The 25,992-nt window shown below is 37.4% G+C and overlaps 2 protein-coding genes across 6 annotated transcripts in view; one reads left to right on the top strand and one right to left on the bottom strand.

Annotated features, from left to right (window-relative positions):
• Positions 1-25,992, bottom strand: part of LOC117994453 (E3 SUMO-protein ligase ZBED1-like) — a 318,547-nt gene that overhangs the window by 62,076 nt on the left and 230,479 nt on the right. The window lies entirely within an intron of this gene.
• Positions 13,974-25,992, top strand: part of LOC117994447 (uncharacterized) — an 81,867-nt gene continuing 69,848 nt past the window's right edge. For 3 of the 5 annotated variants that reach the window (XM_069507517.1, XM_034982359.2, XM_069507514.1), the window contains exon 1: positions 14,083-14,744. The gene's annotated coding sequence lies outside the window, so the exon portion shown is untranslated. The other 2 variants (XM_069507516.1, XM_069507515.1) reach the window with 2 other exon arrangements.

The following is a 25,992-nucleotide window of genomic DNA, read 5'->3' as shown; positions in this document are numbered from 1 at the left end:
GTCTCCAACACTGGAAGGAACACTGACGCGACTATACGAGCGACTATGAGGTTTGGAAATTGCTGTAGTTCACAGAAATAATCAATCAATCAGCCTGTTTGCGTCCACTGCTGGACATAGGCCTTCCCAAGAGCACGCCACCACACACACGATCCTCCGCCTTCCTCATCCACCCAGTTCCCGCTATCTTCTTAAGGCCGTCAGTCCAGCGGGTTGGAGGTCGTCCCACACTGCGCTTGCCGATACGCGGTCTGCACTCCAGAACACGTCTGCCCCATCGGCCATCGGTTCTGCGGCAGACGCGGCCTGGCCACTGCCACTTCAGCTGGCTAATTCGTTGGGCTATGTCTGTCATTCTGGTTCTCCTACGGATTTTGTCCCTCAGAGAGATACCCAACATAGCCAACAGAAATAATATAAGTACTTATCTATCTTTTATCGGTGGTTGTAAGGTCTACATAAAAATCAGAGCAGCTTTAAAAAATATTTTAAAATACAGACGAGCGTAGCGAGACCAATATTATTAATCTATGTAGGTACCTGTGGCGAAGGGTGAAAATCTGAAAAAGGGAAGCCGGAAACGAACTTACCTAAAAGAATATCAGCTGTTCCCCATCGTTTTTTGTTTTCAAAACTTAATTTAGAAAAATTACTATCGTTACGTAACAAGAAATCTGTTAAACAACAATCTATGTGAATTAAGGCCATTTCTGATTTTGACTTACCAAACTGAATCAAAATTACCGTGAACTTACACTTATTAGTTATTAATCACTATCCCCAATTTATTAAAAACAAACAAGCATGGCCGCTTCACAAAAATAAATGTATCAATATCAAATCACCCTTCAAAATACAAAATACTCAAAATAGTAGCATGTAGTACCTGTTAAAATAATACTATTAATATAATTTTTAATTTGGAGGTATAATACGGTAACTCGGATTCTAGCGGCTTAATTACGTCAAATTTGTCTGACCTGTCAGAGTTCCAAATTCGTATTCGCTACTGGGCCAGATTAAATTGGTGTGCTCTTTTTTGGCCAACCGTAGAGCGAGACAGACCTAGTTCGCTCCTTTCGCTTTCGCTAGGGAAATGAAACAGATAAACACTAAGCAAAAATCTAACTAGGGAATCCGATATTTTACAGCTTGTACGGTGTAGGACTGTAGGTGTATGTTACTTACCTACATTAGCTGTTATGCTTTTAACTTAAATTAGTAATAACAAAAAAAAATAGCATTATCGAACCTTTGTATTTACGAACGTATTACCGAATTTATGTGAATAGTACCTTACGCTATATTATGCCAATTCTTAAAGGGAAGCCGAAAGGAATCATGTTAACTATATTGACTCTTCGCCGCTGGTAGGTGCAGACATAATTAAATGATGCAGATATACAACGGTCATGAAAAATAACAAGCGACCTAAAAGCTGCTGCTATACACTCATTTTGGGTGATAAGAAAGCTTATCAAAGAATGATAAAACTTTTACATTTAATACTGGTATGTTCGAGATAAGACGAGCATACTCTTACGTGTAGGCCGGCGAGGCGCCACTGGTCAACACACCAAATTATCAGTATTTTTTAGGGTTCTGTACCTTGGAAGAAAAAAAGGAACCCTTATAGGATCGGATCACTTTGTTGTCTGTCAAGAAAACCTAGGAACTCAATAAAATGTCTTTAAGGGTACTTTGACCTAGAATCATTAGAGGTAGGTAGGTCTTATAGCACAAGTAAAGGAATAAATTAGAAAACCGTGAATTTGTGGTTGTACATATTATTTAAAAAAAATTAAAATATGGTAATGAACAAATAATTAGTATTAATTTTTAAAGTAAGATAACTGTACCAAGTGGGGTATCATATTATGAAAAGGCAAACCTGTACATTCTAAAACCGATTTTTATTTATTTTTATGCATCATAGTTTTTGATTTATCTTGCAAACTATCGAAAAAATATGACTGTAGTACGGAACCCTCACTGCGCGAGTCTGACTCGCACTTTTCCGGTTTTTTATGAATGTTCCCCGATTACTCTAAGATGCCTAGACCGAGTTGGTAAATTCTTTTTTTATTTGAACAAAATTAAAAAGTGCTCCCATATAAAGGTGAATATCTGATGAACATGATGAAGTAGGTACCTAGCTAGTTTCGTAATGAATTAAGTTAATTATTTTTTACTTTTTAGTAACTGTGGTAAAATATTGAAGTCGGTTTTTATTATTTTTTAACCGACTTCTAAAAAAGGAGGAGGTTCTCAACTCGTCGGAATCTTTTTTTTTTTTTTTTATGTATGTTCCCCGATTACTCGAAGACGCCTGGACCGATTTTGAAAATTCTTTTTTTGTTTGAAAGGGTATACTTCAAAGTTGGTCCCATTTAAATTTGGTGAAGATCTGATGAACATCTTCGAAGATAGATACTGGAACTCCTCAACGGATAAGAGTAAATTGCTCGCGATCAGTGTAATAGCTTAGTAAACAGTAGATTTTTAACCATTCATAGCATAATTACATGGGGCCACTAAAAATTGTGAAATAATTTTTTTTTTTACAATAAAAATAAAAACCGACTTCGATACACAAACACTAAAAATTGGAAAATAATTTAATTTATTACCGAATATATTATGTATACAAGAGTTAATATAGTTCCATTATAATATTTTTTGGGGTCGGTGCCAATGAGGTGCCATTGTGGACTCTCATAAAAATATGAAGTCTAGACGATTCGCGCAGCTAAACCTAATTGGCACCGGCACCAAAAAGTATTATAATGGAACTATATTAACTCTTGTATACATAATATATTCGGTAATAAATTAAATTATTTTTCAATTTTTAGTGTTTGTGTATCGAAGTCGGTTTTTATTTTTTTTGTACAAAAATTAAATTAAATTAAATTTATTGGATATTATTATTGGATATTATTACATATTATTACATATTAAATTACATATTTAAGTACCTATACATACATAGATAGGCAAGTAACTAAGTCCATGTTTTTCTTTAAAACCTACTCCTCAAATTTCCTTGGCATGCCGCAGACGGGCCCAAGGGAGGGGGTGGTATAAGGCGGTGAGGGGGGAGAGGAGGGTTTGGGTTATAAAAAATTTTATGTCTCCGCGACTGCGTGGAAAGACGAAAAAATTTTTTGAATCGATAGCACTTCGGAGTTTTTTGATGTATGTACCTACCTGTACTATACGAACGCGACAGGTCGAGATGGCAGTCGGGGAGGGAACGCCCCGCACACCCGTACAGTCCCCGCGCTAACCCGGTGCGGGATAGCTCGGGTGACGTGATAGTGACGGGATAGTGCGGGAGTGCGGAGCGTCCCCCCCGCATCATTCCCCGATTGCCATCTCGACCTGTCGCGCACTACACTTTATTCGGTAGGAAAGGCATTCCGAACTAGTGGTAGATGCATCTGACGATTCAAAAACCGGGTCGTATTTTTTAGACATTTTGCACGATAATTCAAAAACTATGATGCATAAAAATAAATAAAAATCTGTTTTAGAATGCACAGGTAAAGCCCTTTCATATGATACCCCACTTGATATAGTTATCTTACTTCGAATATTGTAAATAGAAATTATTAGTTCATGACCACAATTTAATTTTTTTTGTGCGATCTAACCCTAAATTCACGGTTTTCAGATTTTTCCCCAAATGTCAGCTATAAGATCTACCTACCTGCCAAATTTCATGATTCTAGGTCAACGGGAAGTACCCTGTAGGTTTCTTCAGACAGACAGACAACAAAGTGATCCTATAAGGGTTCCGTTTTTCCTTTTGAGGTACGGAACCCTAAAAATACTTGTTAAAGTTTAATTGAATAAAATAAAAAATTTATAGAGAACGCTCTACAAAGCCGAAATCTCATATTCTTGCCGGCTATAGGTACTGTAATTATTAGCTAGTCTCAGCATTGAGATAGACCGCCCGCGCCGCCGTGGTCGGAATTCGGTCGAAAGGAACAATCATACTTGTCGCGAAAGTTACCCACTTGCGCGAAAGGTAATTATAGCTAAGGTAAATATAATGGCAACATCTGTCTGTGGACAGAAAGTACATCTTTGTCTGTGACACAAGGTAACCAACCTTTGGAGTGCGTTGGAGGCATTGGTCGCGAAGTGGGTAACATTCGCGACCAATGCCGCCAACGCACTCCAATTCAAATGGTTTTAAATTGTGATATTTATTGCGAGCAGGTCAGCATAGTACTTAATCATTTACTATCAATATAAAGAAACTAGCTTATGCTCGCAACTTCGTCCGCGTGGACTACAAAATTTCAAACCCCTATTTCACCCCCTTAGGAGTTGAATTTTCAAAAATCCTTTCTTAGCGGATGCCTACGTCATAATAGCTATCTGCATGCCGAATTTCAGCCCGATCCGTCCAGTAGTTTGAGCTGTGCGTTGATAAATCAGTCAGTCAGTCAGTCAGTCAGTCACCTTTTCCTTTTATATATATAGATAAAGGCGAAGCAGATGAGTAGAAGTGGCTGCGTGACGCCAATACTACAATATATGAATCATACAACTACTAAATAGATCGATAAATCACCTACTGTGCAGGTATAATATCAAGACGGCGACGCGACGATGCGAAACGGCTTACGTTCTGCGTTGGACACTTTTCCATCGCGCGTCCTGTGTGTCCAACGCCTTCAAATACGAACGGAAGGGCAACGCCTGGTTATTTTTAACTTTAACGGTTCATATCGCGTAGTTAATATTGACTTTATACTAAAAAATGGCCCAGTGCGAGTCAGGCTCGCGCAATGAGGGTTCCGTACTACAGTCGTATTTTTTCGACATTTTGCACGGTAATTCCAAAACCATGATGCATAAAAATAAATAAAAATCTGTTATAGAAACTACAGGTGAAGACCTTTCATATGATACCCCACTTGTTATAGTCACTCACTTCGAAAGTTAAAAATACTAATTATTAGTTCTTGACCACAATTTAATTTTTTTTTGTATGATCTAACCCTAAATGCACGGTTTTCAGATTTTTCCCCAAATGTCAGCTATAAGATCTACCTACCTGCCAAATTCCATGATTCTAGGTCAAAGGGAAGTACCCTGTAGGTTTCTTGACAGACAGACGGACAGACAGACAGACAGACAGACAACAAAGTGATCCTATAAGGGTTCCGTTTTTCCTTTTGAGGTACGGAACCCTAAAAATGGCCCAGTGCGAGTCAGACTCGCGCACCGAGGGTTCCGTACTCGAGTAATTTTTTCGACATTTTGCAAATAAATAAAAATCTGTTTTAGAATGTGCAGGTAAGGCCCTTTCATATGATACCCCACTTGGTAGCTTTACCGTTATCTTATTATGAAAATCGAAACTTTTTTTGTGTGATGTATAATGTAACCACAAATTCACGGTTTTTTCCTTTACTTGTGCTATAAGACCATTATAAGACCCTTTCATGACAGAAACGACAGACGGACAGACACAGACAACAAAGTGATCCTATATGGGTTCCTTTTTTCCTTTTGAGGTACGTGACCCTAAAAAAAAAACTGAACCAGCGAGACTATGGCCTAAACCCTTCTCATTCTGAGAGGAGACTCGTGCTCAGTAGTGGGCTAGTGATGGGTTTTAGCACCTAATCTTCACAATCCAATAGATCCCCACGACGCTCGAGGAAATCCCTATTTAGCATCTTTGGTAATACTTAAGAACTTAAGAGTTAAGACAATCCAATCCAATCCATCAGCCTGTTTGCGTCCATATGGGTTCCTTTTTTTCTTTTGAGGTACGTGACCCTAAAAAACTGGCCAAGTCAGACTCGCACATGAAGTACCTACTATGAAAAAATCAACAAAATTACGAAATAGATCCATCTAAAAATTGCTAACGTCAAAAAAACGCAATATCGATAAAATAAAATTTTGACGGGCTTTTTATCATTTTTTAGTGTTCCATCCCCAGTGTGACGCACATATTATATTATATATACATATTTTAAAAAGACATTCAAAATCCAACCTTATTTGAAGAGTTATAAATCTCAAAATCATTTAAATTAAACTTGTTTTTTGATTACTCATCCATGTAGATAAAACTTAAAAACTAAACGAAATACTACCTTAACACATGTAAAATAAACCTCAAAATCAATTGCATATAGAGCAATTGTTTAGATATAAAAATATTACGTTCATACGAAAATAAACTTTAGCCTTACGAGATAAGGTTGGAAGTCTAATGTATTTTAATATTATTATGATTTTATGGATAGAAGTTCGAAATTCAAAACCATCCACACACGCGCCGCGTAATCGATTTTTGAAATGGCGTTGAAGAAGTGCCGTTTATTATTCAATAGCTATCGAAAAAGTATCGATAGTTTATCCATAGCTGGTTTTGATAATCTCTAAAATCAATTAAGAGTTCCAACTTTCGTGACATGAATAATTATTCATCACCATGTGAAAATCAAGAGTGTACAATGATATTATATATTACTCGACATGTTGAGATGGCAATCAAAGTATGAGGCGGGGGGACGCCCCGCACACCCGCACGTCACCCGCGCTCAGACCACATCTCCAAAGTTGGCACCCTTCCAGTTACCGACCCGGGTTAACGGATGCTTAACCTGCTGAATCGATTCAACAGAAAAACATCAATGACCTATCACACAAGTAAGTAAAGGCACGAAGGTAAAGTAAAAGAAAAAAATCGGATCTACGAAGTCGGTCATCCATCCTGCTGAATAGATTCAACAGAAAAACATTGCTGACTTATTAAACAAGTAGAAAACGCGGCCGAAAGTAATGTACATCGGCCTTTAGAATGACATTTCGGCTTTGTAGAGCGTTGTCTCTGTCACTCATACCTATAAGACGTTTTATCGGTCACAACGACATCTACATCTACAAATCTCCTTCTAAAGATCGATGTATAGTGCGGCAAGACTATCTTGGCGCGTGGCGAAAATCGGAACTAACGTTGCCGTCACGTGTCCCGTTTGTTCTTGTTTGAATAGTTTAAGCCTTTGTTCTCCGACAGCGCCCCCCTGTCAATGTCATTCAAGTGCCAAGAGAGCCTTGTCGTACTGTGATTTACTTTGGGCCGCGTACTGTAAGCAATTTTCAAAAACACCTATCGATGTTTCGTAACTTCCGGCATCACTATTTGTATTTGGAAGTAGATCCCCCGTCCCCCCTGCCCCTACCCCGGCCTTAACCTTTTTTATTTTTTTATAGAATGCTCAGACGAGCGTCTTAGTGGGTACTTTTTTATTTTATCTATGGAAGGCCAGTCTTTTTTAGCTTGCGCCTTTAGAGATGAAATAGGAATTTTGTTTTAGTACATGGAACATAGACATGGAACCATGTCTCATTAACATCGAAATGACGTCATTTTAACGTCAGCCGAAATATAAATATTTAAGTACCATCAGCTCGAAACTTCAGTCTAGTGCTGACGTCACTAAAATGACGGCCACGCACTTTAGCAATTTGCGGGACTTACAATAATAATAAATGTGTCTTACAGATGGGACCAACTGATAGCACAGAATATATAATAGTCTAATCATCTTCATCATCATCATCATCATGATCAACCCATCGCTGGCTCACTACAGAGCACGGGTCTCCTCTGGCCAAGTGCGGATTGGCAGACTTCACACACCTTTGAGAACATTATGGAGAACTTTCAGGCATGCAGGTTTCCTCACGATCTTTTCCTTCACCTTCAATAGTCTCATAGTTCTACTTATTACATTTCATTCAATGGATTACTTAAAGAATTTAATTATTTTTTAAATGCAAATAACGAGGTGTTTGTCCTCTACGCGACCAACTAGATGTAATCACCGCCAAATATAAATAAAATCCCAAAATAGACTCCGAGCCGAGTCTAAAATAGTCAAAAAATTTAGAAGGTCAAAAGCGGACTTGTGTTTTGAGATATTAGGGTTCCCAACCTTTCTGTTGTATTTAGGACAAGTATCGTACGCGACAAGTTGAGATGGTAATCGGACTGGGGAGACGCCCCGCACACTCGCACTAACCCGGCACGGGACAGCGTTTCCAAATGCAATCCAAATTTAATTGTTGACCTAAAGTTTGGAAGGCAGAAAATCCTCACTTAGAGGGTGAAATGGGGGATGGAAGGTTGTATGAAAATCCTATGTTTTTTTAAATTTAGAGATGAAAATCGGCAAGGTGAAACTGCGTGAGTAGGTAAGTGAGGCCATCTGCAGCGGGAAAATTTCTAATGTCATTGGAAACTAGAAATTTTACGCGGACGAAGTCGCGGGCAACTGCTGGTCTTTAATAATGAATTCTAGCCCCATAAACTACCGCTAAGCTGTGATAGTCTAGTGGTTAGGACGTCCGCCTTCTAATCGGAGGTCGGGGGTTCGATCCCGGGCACGCACCTCTAACTTTTCGGAGTTATGTGCGTTTTAACTAATTAAATATCACTTGCTTTAACGGCGAAGGAAAACATCGTGAGGGAACCTACATAATCGAAAGTTCTTCATGTTCTCAAAGGTGTGTGAAGTCTACCAGCGTGGTAGACTATGGCCAAAACCCTTCTCACTCTGAGAGGAGACCCGTGCTTTGTAGTGAGCCGGCGATGGGTTGATCATGATGATGATGAAACTACCGCTATACAAGAAATCACATCCTTTTTAGGGTTCCGTACCTCAAAAAGAAAAACGGAACCCTTATAGGATCACTTTGTTGTCTGTCTGTCTGTCTGTCTGTCAAGAAACCTACAGGATACTTCCCGTTGACCTAGAATCATGAAATTTGGCAGGTACGTATAGCTTATAGCTGAAATTTGGGGAAAAATCTGAAAACCGTCAATTTAGGGTTAGATCACAAAAAAAAATTAAATTGTGGTCATGAACTAATAATTAGTATTTTCAACTTTCGAAGTGAGTGACTATATCAAGTGGGGTATCATATTATGAAAGGTCTTCACCTGTACATTCTAAAACAGATTTTTATTTATTTTTATGCATCATAGTTTTTGAATTATCGTGCAATATGTCGAAAAAATACGACTGTAGTATGGAACCGCACTTGGCCGGTTTTTTTACTACATTCCAAGGACCTTATTATGCGATATGAGCGAGGACGGTTTTCATACACCATGTAACATGAACGTAACATAATATCTTGATTAAAATGTCATTGACGCCAAATAAAGCGATAAGGTTTATTTAGCAAAGTATCAAAAAAAAAATAGGCAACAATTTTCTCACGCAAAGATAGTCCTGATTTTCAAAACTATAGAAATTGGCACCCTACTACATATAATATAAATGTACAATCATCAATAAAAAACTTGGTCATTTCGATAACAACTTTTCAAAGCTACACATAATATGCATCTAGTATTTTTATTTTCAAAAATCTATAAATAGACAATTTGAATTAATTTATTCAAAAACTAAAGAAGGTCAAAATTAATTATTTTTAGAATATTATGCAAAATTGTACAGTCCACGCCGATATTAGGATCGTCGGTACAGTGCAACAAGGCTCTCTTGGCACTTGAATGACATTGACATGGGGACAAACAAGAACAAAGGGGACACTTGACGGCAACGTTAGTTTCGATTTTTACCACGCGCCAAGGTAGCCTTGGCGCTTGTCGCACTGTAGCCTGTAATAATTGGGAATTGAATTAAATTGTACGGTTTTCTTTCTTTCTTCCCAAGAGGTATTAGTAATATTACCTACGCGACAGGTCGAGATGCCAATCGGGGAGGGAACGCCCCGCCCACCCGCACAGCCCCGTGCTAACCCGGTGCGGGCGGGCGCGGATGACGTGCGGGTGTGCGGGCGTCCCCGAACCTCACACCCCTATCGCCATCTCGACCTGTCACTATACACTTTTAAAATGTTTGCTTGCAAATCTAAATAGGTATATAAAAGGAAACGGTGACTGACTGACTGATCTATCAACGCACAGCTCAAACTACTGGACGGATCGGACTGAAAATTGGCATGCAGATAACTACTCATTATGACGTAGGCATCCGCTAAGAAAGGATTTTTGAAAATTCAACCCCTAAGGGGATGAAATAGGGGTTTCAAATTTGTGTATTCCACGCGAACGAAGTCGCGAGCATAAGTTAGTCTACGATAAAACATCATTATTTTAACATTTTCAATAAAAAAATTATAAATAATTACAATAGGTCATCAATAGGTGGGTAGGTAGATAGGTAGGTATAAGTTGTACTTAGCTGACTGTACGTTCAATGAATCCATTTTAAAATGTTTTTGATTTTGAGAAACCAGTTTTCAAGAGCGTTTAGAAATTTGTGAATAAATAAGTAGGTATCCAAAAATAGATAGATACCTACCTAGATTATGAGTGTTATTGAATAAATTAGTAATTTTGAGTTTGGAAGTGTATAAAAAGACGATTACTTTGAGATTATAGTAACATTCGGACGTCGTAAAAGTATGATAAAAGATAAAATTAATTAATTTAGCCATAAATTCTTAGTTTTATCTATGTTGATTTCGAAAATAAAATTCGACCATAGTTTAGGTACCTAATAGTAGTAGGTAGGTAGGTATCACAGAGAATTCACGTAGGTATCTAGTCTACAAGGTTTTGAAGTAAAACAATAAAAATACGATAATTTGAGAGTAAAGTTTTAATTTTATTTTAATTTTTGACAATTGTAATACTATGATTTTTATATTACTAAGTATTTGATGTGACTAATTTTATCAAAACCATGTACCATGTGTTAGGTATATCATAACATATTGCATGCTAATAGGCAGAATTTGGCTGTACCTTTTTGTTTTTGTAACATCTCCACTGTGTACCCAGTTTCGCCATAAAGGAATTATTTATATTTGTATTTCAAAACATTTAGACGTCCTAAAAGTAGGTACGTATATTAAAAATAATACTAATTAATCTTCTAAATATATAAAACGAAAAAGTGACTGACTGACTGACTGATCTATCAACGCACAGCTCAAACTACTGGACGGATCGGGCTGATAGCTATTATGACGTAGACATTCGCTAAGGATTTTTGAAAATTCAACCCCTAAAGGGGTGAAATAAGGGTTTGAAATTGTGTAGTCCACGCGGACGAAGTCGCGAGCGTAAGCTAGTATATTTCTATAAATAAATAGCGAACACGGTCAGAAAAGTTCATTTAGAAACGGAAATATAAAAGAAAATATGAACTTTAACTGTCAGTTTATAGGGTCTAATTTCGAAAGTTTGTAGCTTTTTAATAGAGAAAGGTTCAGTGGGAACTAGGAAAAATACTAGATCTGTGCGAGAAGCCTAGTTCTCAAGATTGGTTTTGAAATCGTCTCGAGAAAAAAGCGAGTAAAACATAATATCGTGATTCTTAGTAGGTACCTTATAGTAATAGGTGAGAAAGTAAGTACCTATCTACAATTACAAATTAGAGCTGTTGTAAACTTTTAATTCTTTCTTTGCGTTACCTATATTCCTCATTTCTGCCTGGTGATTCGGTAGCCACACTGAATAATAGCGACTGAGCTCCATATTTCTAATCCATTGAAAGTTGTCTATATTATTTTAATGTTTCCTTGGGATGGTAATAATGCGATAAGCTCCTGCATCCGTGATCCTACCCTACAGTAACAATAAATTACAGTAACCTACCGAGTCCGACGACTTGCGACACAAAAAAAAAACAAAAAATAAAAGCCGATTTCAAAAGGTCTGCACGCGCTGGCTCTTAGTCCAATAAGATCGCACGATTTTCCATCATCCCGAGTTTTACTTGACTAGGTAGGTATGTATTTAAAAATTTAATTTGTAAAAAGAAAAATGTTATTTGATTTGAGATGCCACTTGATATTTTGACATACCTACAGTCCTACACGTCAAATTAACAATTTTCAAAAATCCACTTTTTGACAGGACTAATCTATAAATTAATCAGGACCATTCTAATATTTTTGGCTAAATTTTTATAAATGGACACGTAACTAACGACTTACCTACGCACGTCCTCTTTGTATTGTAACGTAGGTAACTACAGCTCAAATGGCTGGCTCTAAAAACTTGAGATTTTGTATAAGTATAGGTTTTCTTCATATTATGTATTATGTAAACCCCACCATGAGTCACTCAGCGGGCGATGGAGAGAGCTATGCTTGGAGTTTCTCTACGTGATCAAATCAGAAATGAGGAGATCCGTAGGAGAACTAGAGTAACCGACATAGCTCAACGGGTTGCGAAGCTGAAGTGGCAATGGGCAGGGCACATAGTTCGTACAACCGATAGACGTTGGAGTCCCAAGGTGCTGGAATGGCGACCTCGCACCGGAAGACGCAGCGTTGGAAGAGATCCCCCACTAGGTGGACGGACGACATCAGACGAGTCGCAGGGAGCCGCTGGATCCAGGCGGCGCAAGACCGTGGCGTGTGGAAGTCCCTACAAGAGGCCTATGTCCAGCAGAAGACGTCTATTGGTTGATGATAATGTTAGAAATCATGTTATAAATATTAAAAATTGTAAAGTTAAATACTATGGCCATAATTAATAGAGCGCATTAAATATAATATGAAGGAAACATTTGATTGAATGTAGAATATTGCAACCTAAACCTTATGTGATTCATTCAATCAAATGTTGTTGACAATAGACGTCCCTAAATTGCATATCTATTTAAAGTAACTTACTTACTAAGTTTGCTAATCGTTAAAATTACTACAATTATTTATCAAAGTAGTATTACATATATTTGTTTGTTAACATAATAATGACTTTAGTTAAGATACGTTGAAAACGAATCTTAAGGAATGAACGAAGGTAACTTCACGTCATTTCGATTAATGTCTGAGTTCATTCATGATAAACGATATAAAAAGCCGTGTGGCCGAATAGGCAGGTAGTTCTGTAATGAAAACCGACAAATAAACTTGTGAAATCGTCTTCGAGTTATTTTTCCTTCGTGGGCTCCTTACAATAATGATGATGTAAACCCCTACTAAAACAAAATTTTCAGAAATTCCAACCGAACGAAGTTGGGTGGAATAGGGTGCCATTTTGATAGACATGTTAGGTCTAGCTCTAAATGTCTTAGATATTTACAATAATAAGGTAGACAGGTACTTAGGACTTAGGTTAGGTCTTAGGTAGGTAGTTACTTATTAGGTAGGTACCTACGTACTATGTAAGCAATGCATACAGCGATGTAATAGGTAAGTACTTATTAGGTACCTACTTTGGTAAGTATGTATGTATTTAGAAAACCTGTACATATTTCAATACAAAAGCAGTTATTAAAGCAAAAACACAAAATGTAATTGCATTTGAATATTTTATTAGACACACTTCAATAGACATACCTACCTACCTACCTAATACATTTTAATTTAAAACACCGCCAGTTCTCATTCAAAACACGATTACTTTAACTTTAACTGTACATAGGTAGGTAGGTAAGTTTCGAAGTGATTTCAAAACTCGCGTACTATTAGTTATTGGATAGGTAGGTATAGGCGTGACTTGCTCAAAAAATATTACTTAAATGAAATTTTTAGATTATTGATTCCATCCATGAGCCAGTCACTGGCTATACAATTTTTATGTAATATGAAACACCCACAAGTGTAATCCAAAACGATAACTACACGTACGGGAAGTCACCCACACTAGCGCATAATTACATAGAAAAACAGCCCAGCCGCTCTCTTCTAGATATACGTAATATAGAAAAAAACTTCGAAATAGTACAGTACGGCTTCACTAGATTTCTTTGCATTAAAGATAGGAAATTTAAACGGCCGAGTATGAACTACTAGGGCGTTTAAAGTCCAGTTTTCTTTGCAATAGACTCGTGGCTATCCCTTTCGCACAACCGAACGGTTTCGAGTTTTCCCGTTCACGACCCAACTCAAAATACGCCAAAAATGACGTCGTACGACGTACCAAATGGTTTCGAAAACAGTTTCACGCGTTTGTCCACGGGTGCCGCGTGCCCGTTTGCCTTATTATTTGGAATTTTCCAATCCGCCGTAATACTTAACAAAAACAAAATTGTTGTCGGTTCGCATTTTTTTTGCGACTAAACTCCAAATATGAAAGTCGATATGGTCGTTTGTCCCTTAGCAAACGATACTAACCGGCTGATTTTAGTTGTCCATCCTCCGCGCTAATCTTGTAGTAGAATGAACCTGTTTTCGAAATAGGTCGGTTGACGCATAGAAAATTCTGACAGGTCGGAACCGTCACGAGAAATAATGTCGTTTTTATTACATTTTTTGATAAATTATTATTCTAGTTTCGATCCGGCGGCGGCGGCCTTATCGATTTTCCTATTTAACGCACCACTGTATTTTGTACATTTTCGAAAGACCAACGTCTCAGTGTCTAAGCGCTTTCGAAAAACGTTTTATAATTTTGTCGAGGCGAACGGACGTCGGGCGCTCGGTAAATTAGCTATAATTTCGTTCATTACAGTGTAATTTAATGTTGGAATATGGGTTAGCACCCCCGAAGACCTGGTGCATGTGGTTGTTGATGAGGTGTTATGATTCGATGTGTCTGCACAATGTTACTCAGTGAAAGATATCAATATTATGTTTTTCTATTAGTTGTGTCTAGTGCATTCCTTTTGTGAAAGTGTGGAGTTGAATTTTCTTTTTTTCTGTGCTGGATGCTGTTTGATCTGATACATCGGATGTATGAATGTGGATTTACATACGTTCCTATAATTCCTGTAAGTACTTTTTAATTTTCTAGTCTTACAAACTTAAAACTATGATAAAATTAATAAAATCTAGTTTTTCCTAAACGTGTACCATAATCTATAAGTACTCCAATCACATAAACATGTTTTTTTCTAGGCTAAGTTGCTGTCAAACAAAGTTCTAACTTCTAACAGATTATATGCTAGACATACTTAACACAAACTTTTTTTGTTTATATGAATCATTGCCTGTTGGCTTTAACAAAAATGACCTTTATACATTTACATTCTACATACCTATAGGTACCTCGCATATTCGTAGTCATAATACCTATATTTACTTAGATTTGTTTTCAAAAAACTTTGGAAGTAAATCCAGTAGGTATCATGATACTAGATTTAGCTACCTATAGTTGAATTTTTAATTAAACAACACATTTTGACATTAGCTAATGTCAAATCGTAAAGTAATGATACCATATTTTAAGATGATAGTAGGTATGTTGTTCAGTTGTGTCATGTGAATGAGTCAATGAACCAGTTCCTGCTTCTCTATTTTATATTTAGTAAAAAGGAAGCATTATAAAACTAGTAAATAATTACTAAAATAAAATAGGTACCTAGAGTTATTACCTAGAGTTTATTGAGTAATTAGGTGGTCTAGATGTTATTAAACAATTTACAGCAGGTGAGTGAGGTTGTTTATAATTTTTATACCTTTAATTCCACTGAACCATCGACTCACTCACAGGTTAGAGACCTTTCTAAAGTTACCCTAGCTACTGTACCAACTCAGTTGGTGATTCTTTTTGCCCCCGCGCACTATTTATTTTTCATAAAAATCTGGTAGCACTGAAAACGTCAAAAAATGTTTATTTAAAAATTCGACTATAGGTACCTGCTTCAGAACATACAAAAACAATGACCTTTAACTGAACTGTAACTTTTATGACAATACAACAATTCAACTGAATTAAAAACGTTTTGCCTAAAAAGAGTAAGAAGGTAAGTATCTACTTAGTTACTTAAGTAGGTACCCATGTTTTACCAGTGGCCCTACCGCGGTTGTTTGACAGCTACAATGTCACGATCGCAATCGTATATATAGTATAGAGTATAGATATAGATAGACGTCCACTGCTGGGCATTGGTCTCTTCTTCTTCTTCTTCTTCTTCGCTCTGGGCTGGTTTCCGCACTTAAACGTTTCCGTCTGTTGTGCGTGTTTGGTCACACTTGGTCTCTTGTAGGGACTTCCACACGCCACGGTCTTGCGCCGCCAGAATCCAGCTGCTCCCAGCGACTCGTCTGATGTTGACGGTCCACCTAGTGGGGGATCTTCCAATGCTGCGTCTTCCGGTGCGAGGTCACCATTCCAGCACCTTGGGACCCCAACGTCTATCGGTTGTACGAACTATGTGCCCTGCCCATTGCCACTTCAGCTTCGCAACCCGTTGAGCTATGTTGGTTACTCTAGTTCTCCTACGGATCTCCTCATTTCTAATTTGTTTATGTAGAGAAACTCCAAGCATAGCTCGCTCCATTGCCCGCTAAGTGACTCTGAGCTTTCTTATGAGGCCCATAGTTAGCGACCATGTCTCGGATCCATATGTCATCACTGGCAACACGCACTGTTCGTTAAACACTGGCTCCTTATTATTAGTAGGCATAAAAGTAACTGTATTAAATCTTATATAATATTCTAGCCAACTGTTTGAAAAACTTGGTATATAGGAACATAATTAATCAAGGCTAAAACTACCTATTCTGAATTTTAATAATATTATCTAAGCTGGTTTCTAGGCTCGTTTTTTAACTATAATTTTTTATATTATTTTTTTGAAAGGCATTTTCATGAATAATTTATAGATTTTCTGTAAAATGCTGCCACTCAAAAGTTTGAAATGATAAGTATACTTAAAAAAAAGTGCGAGTCAGGTTCGCGCAACGGGGTTCCGTACTACAGTCGTATTTTTTCGTCATTTTTCATCATGATTCAAAAACTATGATGCATAAAAATAAATAAAAATCTGTTTTAGAATGTACAGGTGAAGACCTTTCATATGATACCCCACTTGATATAGTTTATCTTACTTAGAAAATTTAAAAATTTGGTAAATTAAACCTGACTATTCATAAGCACTTTTAAAAAGTTTACATGAATAAAAAAACATTCTATTCTATTCTATTCTAAAATACTAATTATTAGTTCATGACCACCATTTAATTTTTTTTGTGTGATGTAACCACAAATTCACGGTTTTCAGATTTTTCCCCAAATGTCAGCTATAAGATCTACCTACCTGCCAAATTTCAGGATTCTAGGTCAACGGGAAGTACCCTGTAGGTTTCTTGACAGACAGATGGACAGACAGACAGACAGACAGACAGACAACAAAGTGAACCTATATGGGTTCCGTTTTTCCTTTTGAGGTACGGAACCCTAAAAAGTAAGTAAGGTAAATTACATTTCAGGTAATATTATTTTGTTTATTGTACTAAAATATATAATGTACATATTATTAATTTTTAATTTACATAAGAATGTTCATGATCAAATCTAAAAATAGGTAGCTATTTTTGTCTATCACTAAATTAATTAGTTACTCAATAAATTATGTATGCTTTGACTAGATCATACTGGTTCAGATCTAGTATTTGTTGCTGCTCTTAATTCAAAAATACAGGTTCAGATTTTTATTACTTTTTAGGGTTCCGTACACGAAGGGTGCCAAGTGCCAACGGTACCCTATTACTAAGCATCCGCTGTCCGTCTGTCTGTCAGCAGGCTGTATCTCGTGAACGATAATAGGTAGAGACTTGAAATTTTCACAGAATGTATGTTTCTATTGCCGCTCCAACAACAAATATTTAAATTTTCAAAATTACCTACATGAAAATTAAAAAAAAATTAAAAAGTGTTATTTCTTGCACGATGGTACGGAACCCTTCCTGTGCGAGTCCGACTTCGACGTGACCGATTTTGAAATTAAGTATATATCTATGAAAATTGGTTTAATGTAGGGTAATGGAACTCTCCTAGCTTCAGTTTCAATTTTGCGTTATAATTATCACCACTATAATATACAGTATATCTTACAAATCCAACAACTGACAATCCAAAGGAGTAATTTATTACCTATTTTGAATAAATCATTTGACTTTGACTTTGACTATGTTTGGACTTTCGATTAAAAGTCAAGAAATATGTGTTGCATCACTATCATGATTTTTGAGAATCTATTTAAGCGAAGCCGGGGCGGGGTCAGCTAGTTCTGAATAATTCTGTGGCCCTACCAATCCAAGTCTGTACCAAATTTGGAAAACTCAACATCTATGAAATGATAATTAATGATATGGACATATAGGTCAAATTTTGGACTATGATTTCTAATTTCTTATCGTTATTAGTAGACTCCTCACTTTTGATAATACAATCAATTGGGTTTGTGAGCAATGTTACTTATTTACATAATTACAGTTATCTGAATGTGTATTAGTTATGTCTAGGTATAATACTTACCTGCCTAGAAATAGGTAATTTGGAATTCGGTGTTTTTACTACAAAAGGTGCTGGAATGGCGACCTCGCACCGGAAAGCGTAGCGTTGGAAGACCCCCTACTAGGTGGACGGACGACATCAGGCAAATAGCAGGGACTTGCTGGATTCAGGCGGCGCAAGACCGTGGCGTGTGGAAGTCCCACCTATGTCCAACTACCTATTCTATCGGTTGTTGTTGTTGTTGTTGTTGATAATGATGATGATGGCTATAGAAAAATTGATCTTTTTTAGTCAAATAAACTTTAATAACCCTAAAGTTAAGACGTCGGGCTCTTATTCGGGGGTCGGGAGTTCGATCCTATCTATTATGACGTAGGCATCCGCTAAGAGAGGATTTTCGAAAATTCAACCCCTAAGGGTATGAAATAGGAGTTTGAAATTTGTGTAGCCCACGCGGACGAAGTCACGAGCATAAGCTAGTTAGAAATATGTACCCAAATTGCCACGGCCGGGAATCGAACACGGGACTTCCCACTTATAAAACCACAGCGCTCATCAGTCACCATGGCACGAGAGAGTTTTCCGCCCCACGTTCTATTTGTCCAGGCCTTTATATTTTACCAAGAAAGGGCATCGCGTGAGACGCTAACACCGTCTGTCACTATCGGGCCCAATCGATCGAAAATTTCTTTAAACCGAAACCGAAAATCGATTTAAAAATCGATCGATATGTTTATTTTATAAAAGGGCCTCCCGATCTCATCGTCCGCCCGTCTCTTTTTGTGTCGATCCGACGTTTTTGTCAAGCGATATTTTATCAGCTACTTATTTTAATACTTGCCTTATTTATGTCACGGCTGGGTGTCATTAAATCTCGGTTGAGTTGCGCTAAAAATATCGATTTATTTGTCGATCGATTTTGTCATAATATTTTCACCCATAGTCTTTTTAGTAACAGAGCCTCAATAGCTCAACGGTTAAGAAGCGGACTGAGTTCCGAAAGGTTGCAGGTTCAAACCCCACCTACTAGCACACACAGACTAGCTGCCCTGGCGAACTTGGTTCCGCCTAACAGTCGATTCAAATTTTTTAAATTTTTCTCTCCGTAAGAACCATCCTCGTACTTCAAGGAATGTTATAAAAAAAGAATTAGCGAAATCAGTTCAGCTGTTCTCGAGATTTGCGATGAGCAACACATTTAGTGATTTATTTTTAGGGTTCCGTACCTAAAAAGGAAAAACGGAAGCCTTATAGGATCACTTTGTTGTCTGTCTGTCTGTCAAGAAACCTACAGGGTACTTCCCGTACAATCCCGACCTACAATCATGAAATTTGGCAGGTAGGTAGATCTTATAGCTGACATTTGGGGAAAAATCTGAAAACCGTGAATTTAGGGTTAGATCACACAAAAAAAATTAAATTGTGGTCATAATATGAATGAACTAATAATTAGTATTTTCAACTTTCGAAGTGAGTGACTATATCAAGTGGGGTATCATATGAAAGGTCTTCACCTGTACATTCTAAAACAGATTTTTATTTATTTTTATGCATCATAGTTTTTGAATTAACGTGCAAAATGTCGAAATAATACGATTGTAGTACGGAACCCTCATTGCGCGAGCCTGACTCGCACTTGGCCGGTTTTTTTATATTGTAGATTACTAACATGGCTAATATTCTTTATTCATCATCATCAACCGATAGACGTCCACAGCTTGACATTGGTCTCTTCCACACGCCATGGTCTTGCGCCGCCTGAGTCCAGCGGCTCCAGAGGTCGCCATTCCACCACCCCCGTGGACCCCACCACCGTGGTGATTTTACGTCTCCATAGCCTAATATTTGGTCCAGGATCAAACCGAGAGTTCCCTCATTCTAGTTCACTCTGACATTGGTAGGTACCAGTTTATTTTTCAAAAGTTTTTGATGTTTTGCTCTCGTTGCGGACAACATTCCTTTATTGCCATCTCTTTCTCGATACACTACAGTTGATAAATCTATCCTTCTCACATTTTTGCTTCGTTATGGCCTCTTTTCCTACTTTAAGTAAATTTAATTAGCTGAAATAGGGTCAATGATCCACTACGTGACCTGTGACCATGTACCAAGAGTTGACCAAAACGGAAGAACAGAAAAATACTATTTTCAAAATCTGAGGAGAACTATATTAATTTGTATTGTGATTTATAAAAGAACTAGATGATGCCCGCGACTTCGTCCGCGTGGATTTAGGTTTTTAAAAATCCTTTGGGAACTCTTACATGAGTAAGTACCGAGACATGGTTGCTAACTATGGGCCTCATAAGAAAGCTTACTCAGCGGGCGATGGAGAGAGCTATGTGCGGAGTTTCTCTACGTGATCAAATCAGAAATGAGGAGATCCGTAGGAGAACTAGAGTAACCGACATAGCTCAACGGGTTGCGAAGCTGAAGTGGCAATGGGCAGGGCACATAGTTCGTAAAACCGATAGACGTTGGGGTTCCAAGGTGCTAGAATGGCGACCTCGCACCGGAAGACGCAGCGTTGGAAGATTTCAAAATATTTCAGAAACCTTTCAAATATTAATCAAAGTGAACAAGCTAGTTGAAAATAATAATAATTGTAGGAATTATATAGCCTTTCTAACGAAGTAACGTGCGGCATGAACTCTTTCTAGGGCGCGGAAGGTTCTTGACCCTACGTCCTTGGCTGTGTGCTTAGTTAAACACCTTTTTTTTAAAGTCGGGTAAATAGTTTTCCTATCGTAAGTAATCCCGTCCCGGGTTTTGGGGCAGTGGAAATTTCGAATTTCTTAATTTTCTCTGTTCTGAGGTCCTAACATGCCCGCCCCAACGAGAAATTTTTCTCTACGCATTTTCTCGTGTTATTCATAGAGATAACACGAGTAAATGCGTAGACAAAATTTTCTCGTGGGCTCGTGTTAGGCGTGCTGGTCTGGTGGGAGGCTTCGGCCGTAACTAGTTACCACCTTACCGGCAAAGCTGTGCCGCCAAGCTATTTAGCGTTCCGATACGATGATGGGTAGAAACCAAAGGGGTATGGGTTTAATAAAAACCGGCCAAGTGCGAGTCAGGCCCGCGCAATGAGGGTTCTGTACTACAGTCGTATTTTTTCGACATTTTGCACGATAATTCAAAAACTATGACGCATAAAAATAAATCAAAATCTGTTTTAGAATGTACAGGTGAAGACCTTTCATATGATACCTCACTTGATATAGTCACTCACTTCGAAAGTTGAAAATACTAATTATTAGTTCATGACCACAATTTAATTTTTTTGTGTGATCTAACCTTAAATTCACGGTTTTCAGATTGTTCCCCAAATGTCAGCTATAAGATCTACCTACCTGCCAAATTTTATGATTCTAGGTCAACGGGAAGTACCCTGTAGGTTTCTTGACAGACAGACAGACAACAAAGTGATCCTATAAGGGTTCCGTTTTTCCTTTTGAGGTACGGAACCCTAAAAACTGTCATACTCCTTCCAGGTTAGCCCGCTTTCATCTTAGACTGTATCATCACTTACCACCAGGTGAGATTGCAGTCAAGGGTTAACTTGTAATTAAGTAAATAAAAAATCCAAGTAGGTAGTTAGTTTAGAGTAATATTTATAAAAGTTATATTTTGTTGTAAGAAATATAGTCGAAATTATTCTAGTCATAGTTAAAAAAACCGGTCAAGTATGAATCGGACTCGAAAACGAAGGGTTCCGTACCGTCGTACAAGAAATAATTTAAATTGTTTTTAATATTCATAGCGGCCATTTTTAAATTTTTATTATTTGTTGCTATAGTGGCAATACATTCTGCACAACTTTCAACTCTCCACCTATTATGGTTCACGAGATACAGCTCGCTGACAGACAGACACTGTGGACTACACAAATTTCAAACCCCTATTTTACCCCCTTTGGGTTTGAATTTTTAAAAATCCTTTCTTAGCGGATGCCTACGTCATAATAGCTATCTGCATCCCAAATTTTGAGCCCAATCCGTCCAGTAGTTTAAGCTGTGCGTTGATAGATCAGTCAGTCAGTCACCTTTACCTTTTATAAATATATTTATATTTTGGTCTAAGGCCCGGTATCCACCTAAGCGGAGAGGAGAGGAGATGCGTTCTATCGACCAATCAGATTAAAAATATATGACGTGAAAAAATTATCACTTCATTTTTTAAAAATCGGATTGGTTTACTGTACACATCTTCTCTCCGCTCCGCTGAGGTGGATACCGGACCTAAAGATAAAGCTGCTTTGGAAGGGGTGTGATACGCGGTACATACAAAGTGGGTGGTCCTTTTAACATTGGCCATAATAACTGCATTAGGCTGACCGCACATTGGCATTGGTTTTGCTCACTTCGGCAATTTGAATTGGATAGTTATGGATACAGTATTATGAGTCTTATAATTTTTGGTGGTGAGTTTGTTCGCCAATTTAGAAGATGGTAGAGTACGCGGCCGAAAGTAATGTACATCGACCTTAGAAGGAGATAGCAGATTTGTAGAGCGTTGTCCCAGTCGTGGCATGTCGACAAAATGTCATACATAGGAATGAGTGGCAGAGACAACGCTTTGTAGAGCGAAATGTCATTCTAAAGGCCAATGTACATTACTTTTGGCCGCGTACTGTTCTCGGTACTCACTAAATGTTCTTTGTCTATGGTTGTGGTGAAATAACAAAGAGATTACGTAGAAAAATAATTTAATTAATTTACTCTACACTAAGCTACAAGTGGAGCAACGGTTATGGGTTAGCTGAACTAACGCCAATGCTTTCAAAGTCAAAGTCAAATGATTTATTCAAAATAGGTAATAAATTATTCTTATTGATGGTCTGGTATGGTGTTAGATTTGTAAGATATAGTGTTGATAATTATTACGCAAACTTAAAACTAAAGCTACGAGGGTTCCAAACGCGCCCAGGTCTGAGGCCCATTTCCACAAAAGCATTGGGAAAAACGACTCCAGCCTACTACATAATTTATACGATATTCAATTAGTTAAATATCACTTATTTTTACGTTAAAAATATGTCTATAAATAATTACCACCAATGCCCCCGATACCACCAGTACCAGCACTATCACCATCACCACTACTAGTCTTCAAAATTATCCAATAAAACTAATTAATTTTCATAAATCTAATCATCTGTTTCCGATTATTACGGCATTCCGAACCAGTGGTAAATTAAAACTACCTGACTATTCATAAACACTTGTAAAAAGTTTACATGAATGAAAAAACATTCTATTCTATTCTATTCTATTAAAACTATAATAATCTAGATATTTGGAGCAGTTTTCGAAATTTTTCTGTCGAAAAAATTATATCCATTACATCCATACCAGTGAAGTAGAAAATATAAATTTTCTACTTAATTACGAATTGAAGTAGATTAAAGATTCAAAAAGTAAGTAAGTGGTTATTGTATTCAAAATATCCATTATTCGGCATGTTACGAATTACGATGCACAGGATTTGTGAGAGAGCGTGATACATCCCTTTTAGTTCTTCGACCAATCTGCCCCCCAATTGTGTAAGAATAACCATTTCATGGCTGTCGCAATCGTCAAGAAATTTTGCCATTTGATTGGTTGATTCGCTGTTTACATTTTTTCACAGCCAATCAAAGGGCAGAATTCTTGACGATTGCTATAGCCATGAAATGGTTATTCTTACACAATTGGGGGGCAGAGCCATGCCTCCGGTTGTCAACCAATCAGAATCACTCCACTCCACTTCCATCAGAAAGTTTGATAAAGTTAGTTAGTCTTTTTTTTTAGGGTTCCGTAGTAAACAAGGAACCCTTAGGCAACTCAAGGCCCGCCACGCACTTGGCCGGTTTTATTTATTTATTTTGTAACATATTTTTGTAAATGTTGTGTTAACTTGTAAAATATGGCGAATACATTTAGTAAGTTATATGTTCAGAATAAGTATTTTTTAAATGTATTAGTGTAAGTAGCCGTAAGTTAACCTAATAAATAAAATAAAATAAAACAAAATAAAAATAAAAGTTATTGTATGTTGTATAGAAGCAGGTGTTTTATTGTATTTATAGTTTACAAATTATGGATTTCGAAGTCCCAAAAGTCGCAAATGTTTAGAATCAGACAAGGCTTTAACATCTTGTTCAATCGTTTCTGCTACCGAAAATCATGTTGCCAGTATCACTCGACGCAAGTGTGCGGCCAGCCTAAAGTAGCAATAATTTATCAAGAAATCTTACCAAGAAATAAAAATTTCCTCACTGATAAAAATCGGAATCCGCAGTTTCAAAATAACTTGACACTTTTTGCGCGCCTTATTTTTTCGAAATTCGAAAAATTCCTCCACACTCCGGCATGCCTCGGGTGGTTAAGGCCCAAGACACGGTCTGCCCGCGAAATTCAAATTCAATTTGGGTTTTCACAATTTGTAAACGAATGCGACAAAGTAGACTTATGGCATTCAAATTTCGCCCCTAGCTATATCATCTTCACAGGTTTATATAAAAATCTTTACTTGAAAGTGTTCAGTTTAAGAAATTAGTCAAAATATTGACTGATGTGAGAGTAGCTCACGTCAAACTCATTATCTAAATATATAAAAGGAACAGGTGACTGACTGACTGACTGATCTATCAACGCACAGCTCAATCTACGGGACGGATTGGGCTGAAATTTGGCATGCAGATAGCTATTATGACGTAGGCATCCGCTAAAGAAGGAATTTGGAAAATTCAACCCCTAAGGGGGTAAAATAGGGGTTTGAAATTTGTGTAGCCCCCGCGGACGAAGTCGCGAGCAGAAGCTAGTTTTGACTAATTTCTTAAACTAGACATTTGGTATTAGTTTACAAATTGCGAAAAACCAAATTAAATTTGAACTACGCGGGCAGACCCGTGTCTTTCACCTTAATGACGAGAATTTTCAAAAATGTTTTTGTTCGTCGTATACTTGCTTTAAGAGAATTTTTTGCTCGAAAACGTGTTTCAATGTCGTGATTCTCAAGATAATACTTACAAAGATATTTATTACCAATTAACCCTTTATAAGTTTTTGAGTAGGGGCACCAAGTGGAACAAGAATAACAGGATACTAATTCTGAGCATAACTAAAATTTAGAGTATTCGCATCCTTTTCTTACTAATATAATATGAAAGGGACAGACATAGTTTGACAGTTTTAAGTTTAATTTACAGCCGTCAAACCTCGTGACTTTGGCTGCCAGTCGCGAGCGTATCGTTTAAATTTGTAGCGTGCACTAAAATTTAGAGTCTTTAAATGTAAAATTCATGTTTCGTCCTTTTTTAACAATATGAAAAAGAAAAGGATGCAGATACTCTAAATTTAGTTTAGAAAAACAACAGAATCAGCGCCAATGGTACTGAAAAATCTATTAAAAGTATGCTCCTAAAATAAGCATATTACACAGTCGAAGACTATGTAAATGTTAAAAAAGCTTGGATTTGACGCGCTCCAGCAATGCACGGGGCTGCAACAATTACTTTTACAGTATAGTATAATAAACTCTAAAGACAGCCATCTTTCAGATGCAAAGCAAAGGTTTTACCTGAAAGATAGAGCGGAGGGGGGGAGGAGGTTTTTTGTCCGTAGGCCATTGTGGAGTCGGGCATGCCGGAGGCATCCATGAGGATTTTCCTCCTCCCCGAACGAAAAAACAAAGGCCTACAGGAAACAAATGGCATTTTTTTAGGACTTTGAATTTTATATAATATAGATAGATTATAGATTATTTAAAGCTAATAATCTAAATACCAATTTTCA

The sequence above is a fragment of the Maniola hyperantus genome, chromosome 26 (genome assembly GCF_902806685.2).
Source record: "Maniola hyperantus chromosome 26, iAphHyp1.2, whole genome shotgun sequence".
In the NCBI taxonomy this organism is placed as follows: Eukaryota; Metazoa; Arthropoda; class Insecta; order Lepidoptera; family Nymphalidae; genus Maniola; species Maniola hyperantus.
Note: the sequence above shows the minus strand (reverse complement) of the source record. Positions and strands in the feature narration are given on the sequence as shown.